Source organism: Elephantulus edwardii, unplaced genomic scaffold, assembly GCF_000299155.1.
Source record: "Elephantulus edwardii isolate Elephantulus edwardi_28Jun2011 unplaced genomic scaffold, EleEdw1.0 scaffold00153, whole genome shotgun sequence".
NCBI classification, from domain to species: Eukaryota; Metazoa; Chordata; class Mammalia; order Macroscelidea; family Macroscelididae; genus Elephantulus; species Elephantulus edwardii.
In genome coordinates, this window is record NW_006399903.1 from 6,868,227 (window position 1) to 6,877,293 (window position 9,067).

Sequence of the window (9,067 nt, forward strand, 5' to 3'; positions counted from 1 at the left end):
ATCTATTTCCCTAATAAACCCTGTAGCTGTGAGTAAAAAGAGACTCTGTAAAGTCCATGTGTCCATTTGCAATGAACTTGGGACCCAGTAATTTCCACAATTAGATTGAACAGGGAAGGCGGTGGGTGGGGGAAGACAGATCTGACCTTCTTGTTGTTAAGTGCCATCAATTTGTAGGCAACACATAGCAGCCCTATGAATGAAAGTCCTCGACACTTACGTGACTTTCATCCTCTCTCCAGGTTCATAGGCTTTCTGGAGACTAGCTATTATGGAAGTGGATACCACTCCTGCTTCCAAGCTTGTTTAAATCGGGGAGCTCCACCAAACACCGTCCACCATGGGTAACCATTATCACATTTGATACATCAGTGTCACAGTGTTCAGCTTCACAGCAACCACAAGCTACCTCTATATGACAAGTGGACACACCAGGGCTATAGGACCTAGATGTTGTTGTTGTTGTTGTTTGATGCCGTCGAGTTGTAGACGACTCATAGCGACCCTATGAGCGAACAACCTGAGCACTGAACTTTGATAAATGTCGATGGTTATAGAGGGGCTTAAGGCCTTTTGTTCATAGAGTTACTATGAGTCATGCTCGACTTGAAAGCAATCAACAACAGCAAATCCAACTTATGTCAATAACACCAATTTTAATAAATAAAATAAATGTATACTGATTGACTTAAGTATAAGAATAGCCTTTGTACTTGTTATGTCCTGTTGAGGTGACTATATATTTCTGAACCCTGCTCTATCCTGAGCCAGTCTCCCTTTCTCAGACACACCTACCCTCATTACTACCTATTCCAGTTATTGGTTCAATCCATCTCATCTGGGGTCTTCCTTTCCTGCACTGTCTCTCGACCCTTTTGTAGTACAATATTCTTCTCCAAAGACTGGTCCCTCCTGGGTACATGCCCAAAGAATGTGAGAAGAAACTAAAAAATCCTTGCCTCCAAGAGCAGCTTCAATTCACTCTCCATGACAGACCTGTCCGTTCTCTGGAAGGGCTCTTTAGGCTATGTCGAGAAGCCTGGAGAACAACTACTGACTGGAAGAGAATAGCCTTTAGTCTGTTTGTAAAGTTTATATTTTGGCTACAAAATTTTTACTTTGCTGGTTCTCTACAGGCTCGAAACCAGAGAGAAATATATGCTCATACCTTCATCTACATGTCTGTCTCTCCATCCATCCATCCATCCATCCATTCAATTACTTCAAGGAAATGACTCACAAAATTGTGGGGCCATGCAATTTCCAGATTCCTGAGTTGGGTAGCAACTGAAGACTTCTGCTAGCTCACAGAATTGTGGTACTTGGTGAATCCAGCATCTACAGGTTAGGAGACATCTGTGGTTTTATGTCCCAGGATCTAGACGTTAGATGACCAGAAAAGTTCAGGACCGGAGAATAAGCTGTGCCAGAACATCCATTTATACGATGGAAGTAGGGGTTATGTCCAAGGAAACACCCTTTCAATTAATTGATCACCTCAGATTACAACCTGGAAAGTGATTACATTTATACCATTTCAGAATTTATACCGCACCGCACCACACCACACCACACCGCACTGCTCACCACATCACACCACTCCATCCCACTCCTCACTACTCTACACCACAATCACACCACATCACAGTCTATGCCACTGCACCGTCCTCTACACCACACTAATCTACAATATACAACACCACATTCCTCTGTACTACACCACTTCACACCACACCACACCACACCACACCATATATCACCTCACACCACACCACTCTATACTGCAACACTCTATCGTATACTACACTAATTTCCTGTACTCATTACCTGTCCATAGCATGGCATGGCATAGCATAGCATAGCATGCCATACCACATCACACTATACAATACTATACTGGACCACACAACACAAAACACCACACCACATATGCCCCATCACTCTATACTGTGCTACACCACACCACACCACACCACACTACACCACTCCTCTCTGTTCCACATTACAGCACAGCCCAGTACACCACATCACACCATGCTGCTCCACACCGCACCATGCTATGCCATGCCACATCACACCTTTCTGTTCCACATTCCACCACACCACACCATACCACACAACTCCATATCCCACCCCTCTGTTCTACATTACACCACACCTCTACATACCATTCCATACCATTCCATACCATACCATACCATACCATACCATACCATACCATACCATACCATACCATACCATACCACATTGTACTATATTGTTGTGTTGTTGTTAAGTGCTGTCGAGTCACAGGTGACTCACAGTGACCCTATGAATCAAAGTCCTGGATACCTCCTGTATAACTTTTGTTCTTTCTCCAGGTTCATAGGGTTTCTGGAGGCCAGCTACTGTGGAAGTGGAGGCTGACTGCTTTCTCTCTCTCTCTCTCTCTCTCTCTCTCTTTCTGTGTGTGTGTGTGTTGTCGTTAAGTGCTGTCGAGTTGCAGGCGATTCATAGCCACCCTATGAATGAAAGTCCTGGACACACACTATACTACATTTGTAAAATAGCACATAGTCCATTATCTGGCCTAATCACTGGGAGTCAGGGCTTAGCCAAGGACACATTAGCCATCATGGTTCCTGTTCTTACAGAATAGTCTGGATTTTAAATCTGTACTTATTTGATTTTTTTCATGAAAGCCCGTCTTTAAACATCAGACAGGGAAAGTCAGTGTGGCCTTGACTGCTCCACATACTTCTCCCTCCCCTAGGGTGCACAGTTTACTGCGGGGGTCACACATTCCCTGGGCACCCGATTTCAGGTCCAGGTGCCGGAGCTCCAATTATTAGGTTGACGAGTCTCTGGGAGAGAACAATTGTGCAGCTGAGACATCTGCCCAGCTCCGCAGCTACCACCAATGGGCCATACGTTAGAGCTAATGCACCATGGAGATCCCCCAACAGTTTCTAATCATTTACATATGCTCTTCCCCCAGCAGGCTCTGCATTATGCTTGCTCTGTTCATAAATCAAATGGCCCATTCAAAAGAGATTGTGTGGGGGAAATGATTTCAAGCTTTGTTTACTGGTGTTTTCACTTACGGGAGCTCCAAATTCTCTGACTAAAACAGGCCGTTTTCAAGACAGCTCCTTAATGAATAAGTTGATGTGGTGCATTTTGGATAGACGTTTTGGTCCCTCTGAAAGAAATTTCCTAAACTGAATTTTCTTTGGGAGAATAAAAGTTGAAGTTGTGAGACACTGAAGCAACACGCGGTTTCTTCTGATGGGAAACAGCATCAGAGTGGATGTTCCCGTGCACAATGGCACTGTCGTCAGATCAATTCTCTCTAGAAGTTTCCACGACTGAGTACGGGTGCCATTGTCGCACTCCTCTCTGTGGGGTGGTGGGCCTATTATTCAAAAGGCTTTTCTCGGCCATTGCCCTTGACTTTGATTCATGGCTGGGTGAAAACCATGTGAATGGAGTGTGTTAGACTATTGACAAGGGGATTGGCTGGGTTTGCCATTCAACCAAGTTCCAGCTGGGTAGGGTCAGCAGCAGATATTTGCAGGAATGTCACTTTCAGGGGAAAAAAAGAAGAAGAGGCAGAGAATACAGCATGTGTCCTTTGGGGCTAGAGATCCCCGCCCTGGTCAGTCCTCCAGGAAAGAACCAGCAGTTGCCGCAGAGAATCCGAGACCAGGTATGAGACAGAGCTGCCCTGGGTCTGCTGTCCCATGGAGCCAGAATCAGTGGCTTTTGCCCAAGCTTGCTGGAGGACTGGATGTTGTTGTTGTTGTTGTGTGTCGTCGAGTCGTTTGCGACTCATAGCGACCCTATGTACAACAGCCCTAAACCCTGCTCTATCCTGTGCCAATCGCACTGTCTCTGAAACACCCATCCCGATTACCCCAGTCACTGAATCAATCCGCCTCATAGAGGGTCTTCCCCTCCTGCGCTGTCCCTCTACTCTACCCAGCACAATGTCCCTCTCCAAATACCTGTCTCTCCTTGCAACATGTCCAAAGTATGTCAGACGAAGCCCCAAAATCCTTGCCTCCACAGAGTAGAGAGTACTTTATCACACTGACCTAATGCTGCAAGGCTGAAGGCTGAGGGGCCTGTGAGCACGCTGCAGAAGCCGTCCTGACTGGGACATGTATTCTGCTGCCAACCTGAGATGTAACCTGTTAACTCCCCTACTAAATCTCTCAGTTGTGACTATGGTTCTGTAAGGTCTGTGTAGCTATTGTGATAGATTTTGAACTCAGTCGTAGAACATATAGCTAGGATGGGTATTCCTTGAAGAAAGACATGATGCTGGGAAGGGTGGAGGGTCAGTGAAGGAGAGGAGGAACCTCAGCCAGGTGTATTGACACAGTGACCACTGCAACGGGCTCTTGTGTGTCAGGAAGTATGAGGATGGCGCAGGACAGAACAGGGTTCACATCTTTTGTTCATGGTGTTGCTATGAGTTGTGCTCGACTTGATGACACATAACAACAACAACAATACGTACAGTGTCTATTTTCTTTTACATCTGTAAAGATATTACCTGTTAAGAAGTCCTGGTGGAGTACTGGCAAGAAGCTGCACTGCTGTCACAATGGCACTTGGTTCAATGCGAACAGCTCCTCCGTGGGAGAAGGATGGATAATCTCCTCCCATGTGAGTACCTGTCTCTGAAAACGTGCTGGAAGGTCAGTGAGGGGTGGGTTCTGACTCTACAGTACACAGCACCACCACAAAGGTATTACAGCGTTCAATCCTATGAACAGGGGCTACCCTGGTGGAACAATGGTTAACGTTCAACTGCCAACCAGAAGGTTGGCTGTTCGAACCCACCTAGAAGCTCCTTGGGAGGAAGGCCAGCTGGAAGACTGCTTCTGTGAAGGTTACAGTCAAGAAACGACTCATGGGATAGTTTTGCTCTGTCACAAGAGCCCTCTCGAATGAAAAACTACTTGATATCACCTGCTACCATCACTAATAAATGTACAAACACACCTCATGTGATTACTCATTGAGTAATTGCACTTTGTAAATACTTTGTGGTTTGTTTGTTTGTTCGTTTACAAATTGAGGATTTGTGGCAACCTTGAACTGAACAAATCTATCTATGCCATTTCCCCAAAAGTGTATGCTTCCTTTGGGTCTCTGGCCCACATTTGGTAATTCTTACAATATTTTAATGCTTTTCATAATGCTGCTGCTCAGATAATAGACTTCATCGTCAGGTGAACATAGCTTTTCTAAGCGCTGGGGAACTGGACTGTTTGAATGACTTGTTTTATTGTAATATTCACTTTATCACAGTGGGCTGGACCAGAACTGCGGTATCCCTGAAATTTGCTCATTCCAGAGTTAAATTCCAGAGGCAGGCTGCAACCCCTTCACTGTGGGGAGCGGTTGGCGTGGCCCCTGCTGTTACCAGAAGGGCAGCGTGGCCTCCTGCCCCGGGAAGCTCGGCTTTAATGTCCAGGCATCCTGGGAATTTTCTCAAGCTTCTAGGCTGTCCTAAGGAAGCAGTTTGACCTTTGCTCAGGCGGTCAGTTTTGGAAGGAGATCCCAGCCTAGCGACTCCCCACTTGGAATGTTCCATTGATGTCTTTGTTTCTCTATTCCCTCCATTGGACAAGAATCATCTGAGAAGCTTCATACACAAGCCTTATGGATCTTTTTAGGTTCTCAGTCTAAAAGCTACAGAAGATAGCATGTGGTTAAAGCTCTGTCTACCTAGTCTTTGATCCTAAGACTGCAATGAAAGTCCAGTGCTTCATATACTGAAAATTAAATTGACATTTGCTCAATAAGTGATTTTTAAAAATTAGCATCCACATGAGTGCTTTCCCTCAATTATCTGTATTTCCTGGCATTCATCATTTAAAAGAAACAATGTACAGCCAAACAATTCTCAGGATATAATAAAGTCAAGATTCTGGGGGCATTAACTAATGAAGATTTACACTAATTGTTGTTGTTGTGTGCTGTACAGTTGGAAATGACCCAGAGCTGACCCTCCAGCAGGTTTTCAGAGGCAGTTAATCACACATGAGGAGATTGGCCAGCCTCCTGTGGAGCAGTTGGTGGCTTCGAACTGTGTGGCTTTGGGATTGGAGTGCAGCTCCTTGCCACTAGGCCACCAGATGTACAGCCGAACAACTCTCAGGATAAAATAAAGTCAAGATTCTGGGGGCATTAGATAAAGAAGATTATACTAATTGTCTAAATAAATATCTTTCTGTAATTATGGTTTACAACCTCCCTGAGGATAGGGTCTGTGACTGAATTGATTGTCCCTGGTTCTATTCATATTTCCTAGGCCAAACTCAGTACTTAGTGAGCATTCAATAAGTCATTGTTCAGCAAATGTACTATTTTGGACATTAAAATTCCCCTGCTCCTGGGCGTAGTTTTCACTTCTTTATAGGCTGTCTTAGAATTTATTCAGTGGAATCAGGAAAATATTTTAGGATCTTACATTTTATGTTCATTGTCTATTAAATATTATGATTATTAATAAACTTTTGATCTGTCAACATGACATACGTTTGCATATGGGCTGTGATGTTCTTGATGTATTAAAAACTGAGTCACAAATGAAATCTCAATCTCACTCAGTCAAATGATGTGTTATTATAGTTACTATTATCTGTTTATTGTTTATCACATATTTGATAGATTCTATATTGAGTTTTGAGTTTACCATGGCTTGAATACACCAGAGAACGAACAAATTCATCTTAGAGAAGATATAGTTAATAATAGAAGGTTCTTTTGAAATGAAAATGTCAGGACTTGATCTTGCTCCTTTGAACAATTCACAAGGAAGAACTAGAACTACTCAGTGAAGTAGAAGAAAACAAATTCAACATAAAGGTGCCGAGTAGGAACCAATTTGTAGCTGACCCTGCCCTAGGTTTTCAAGGCCATGAATCGCCTCCTTCTCTTGAACAACTGGTGGATTCAAACCATCTGCCTTTGGGTTGGCAGCACAACTCTTTACCCACTGGACCACTGGAGCTCCCTAGCTAAGTACAAGATCATAATAACAAATGAAGAGGATCTCAATATGATGGGTTGACAAGGTGGCTATGCCAGTGCGCTCACAGCAGTGGTTGTAAGGACGGCAAAGAACCAGACAACGCTTCCTGTTATGTTATCATGAATGTATGGCCTCTACTTGAGAAACAATCTACCATGGAGGAAGTAGAACTACTAGAATGCTCTTTGGATTCAAAGATGGTCATACATCATCCCATACACTTTGGGCATGTTGTCAGGAGGGACCAGATCTTGGAAAAAGAAGACAGGATGCTGGGAAAGGTTAAGGAAAGGGAAAGCGAAGAGGGCCCTCCACAAGATGGGTTAGCACAATGACCCCAATAATGGGTTTGAGGATAATGGGGATTCTAAGGATGGGGCTGGACAGGACAAGGTTCCTTTCTGTTATTCACTGGGTCACTATGAGGTATAGTTGGCTTGATGACACCTAATACCTTGGAAAAGATATAGATCCTTCTTGATGCCAACCAACAACGATGGGCGGAAGAACTTTTATTTCACTTGTGTGATGCAATTTAGTTGGACATGGAATTTGCCCCCTTGCTGTTCTTACCCATCTTCAGTGGTCTGTGGGGGCAAAGGCTCATTTCCCACGGGAGGGCAAGGGGAACAGGTGCTCGTGGGGAGGGACCATCCATCATTCTGAGGCACTTAATGGAATCACAGAGCCGATACCCATCTCTCCCTAAAAGCTTGCTTTCTTCAATGATATGATTTAAAGTAAAGTGAGTCCCAGCTCACAGGGTCCCCGGAGAAGTTTGAAAAAGCAAATTCAAATTCTGCTCTTTCAACTTGACCATCAACTGTGTAATCCTAAATTCCCACGAGGCACTGACTAGGTTTGACTTTCCTTGACTCAGCCCTGGTCTGGAACGAGGTGGTTTCTTTATTTGATAAATTCTCTGGTTAAAGTTTCCATGGGCTGGTGATTGTTCTCCAGGAAATACTATCTCTTTATCTTAAGAAATGCTTTCCATCCCGAGGGTGCAGTGGCTGACGCAAAATATTAGCAAGAAAGTGTTTGCGAATGATGAGTGTAGAAGACAGATCATTGATTAGACTCAGGAGTGGGAACCGAAAGACTTTGTATCCAAACCTCCTTCATTTTACAGACAAGGAAACTAAAGTCCAGAAAAGAGAATTGAAGTACTTCCAAGTCCTCGCTCTACACTTGGCTTGGGAATATGATCCTGTGGTTTTAGTGAAAGAAATGCAATTCCTCCAACGTCCTTGCCTGGTTAGAAATTGTTCTTTATGTCCCTGATTATGGAGGGAGCCTGTGAACTTGGCTGAGCGTTTCTGTTCACAAGTGTATCTTTTTACTTAAGGATTAGCGAGTGTGTGCTGACTTAGCATGGGAGAGCTTTGATCTTGACCAAGGTCAACCTCAGAATGGCGTCTTTTGTGGAAGAGGAATAGGGAAGTCCAGCGTAAGACCTCCTGTACATATTTACTCTCCAGATAAGCTTCACGTTTCCTAATGCTGTAGCTTTTACTTCCCCCGCTAATGATTTGATGAGGGCTACCTCTCCATTGTGGTTTTGACTTCTCTGAAATCAAACACCAGGCCTGCTTCCCTGGAGTTGATTTAAGCACACAGCAACTCCACAGGACACAGTGGACCTACCATAGGCTTTCCAAGGCTCAAATCTTTACAAAGGCAGAAACTGCAGCAACATCCTACCAGGGGGTGGCTTGGATGTGAACCACTAACCTTCTGTTTAGCAAGTGAGCACTTAACCCCTGTCTATCTTGGTGCTTTTGACTTCCCTGAAATGATATACAAATTAAGCCTCCATAGAGTATTGAATATACCACGGACTGCCGGGAGAACAAACAGGTTTGTCCTAGAGAGGGTGAAACCAGGCTGCTCCTTGGAGGCAAGGATTCGGAAGCTCTGTCTGACATACTTTGGACATGTTGTTGGGGGGACTGGTCCTTGGAGAGAGACATCAGGCTTGGGATGGTGAAGGGACAGCGCAAGAGAGGAAGACCCTTGATGAGAGGGATTGATTTA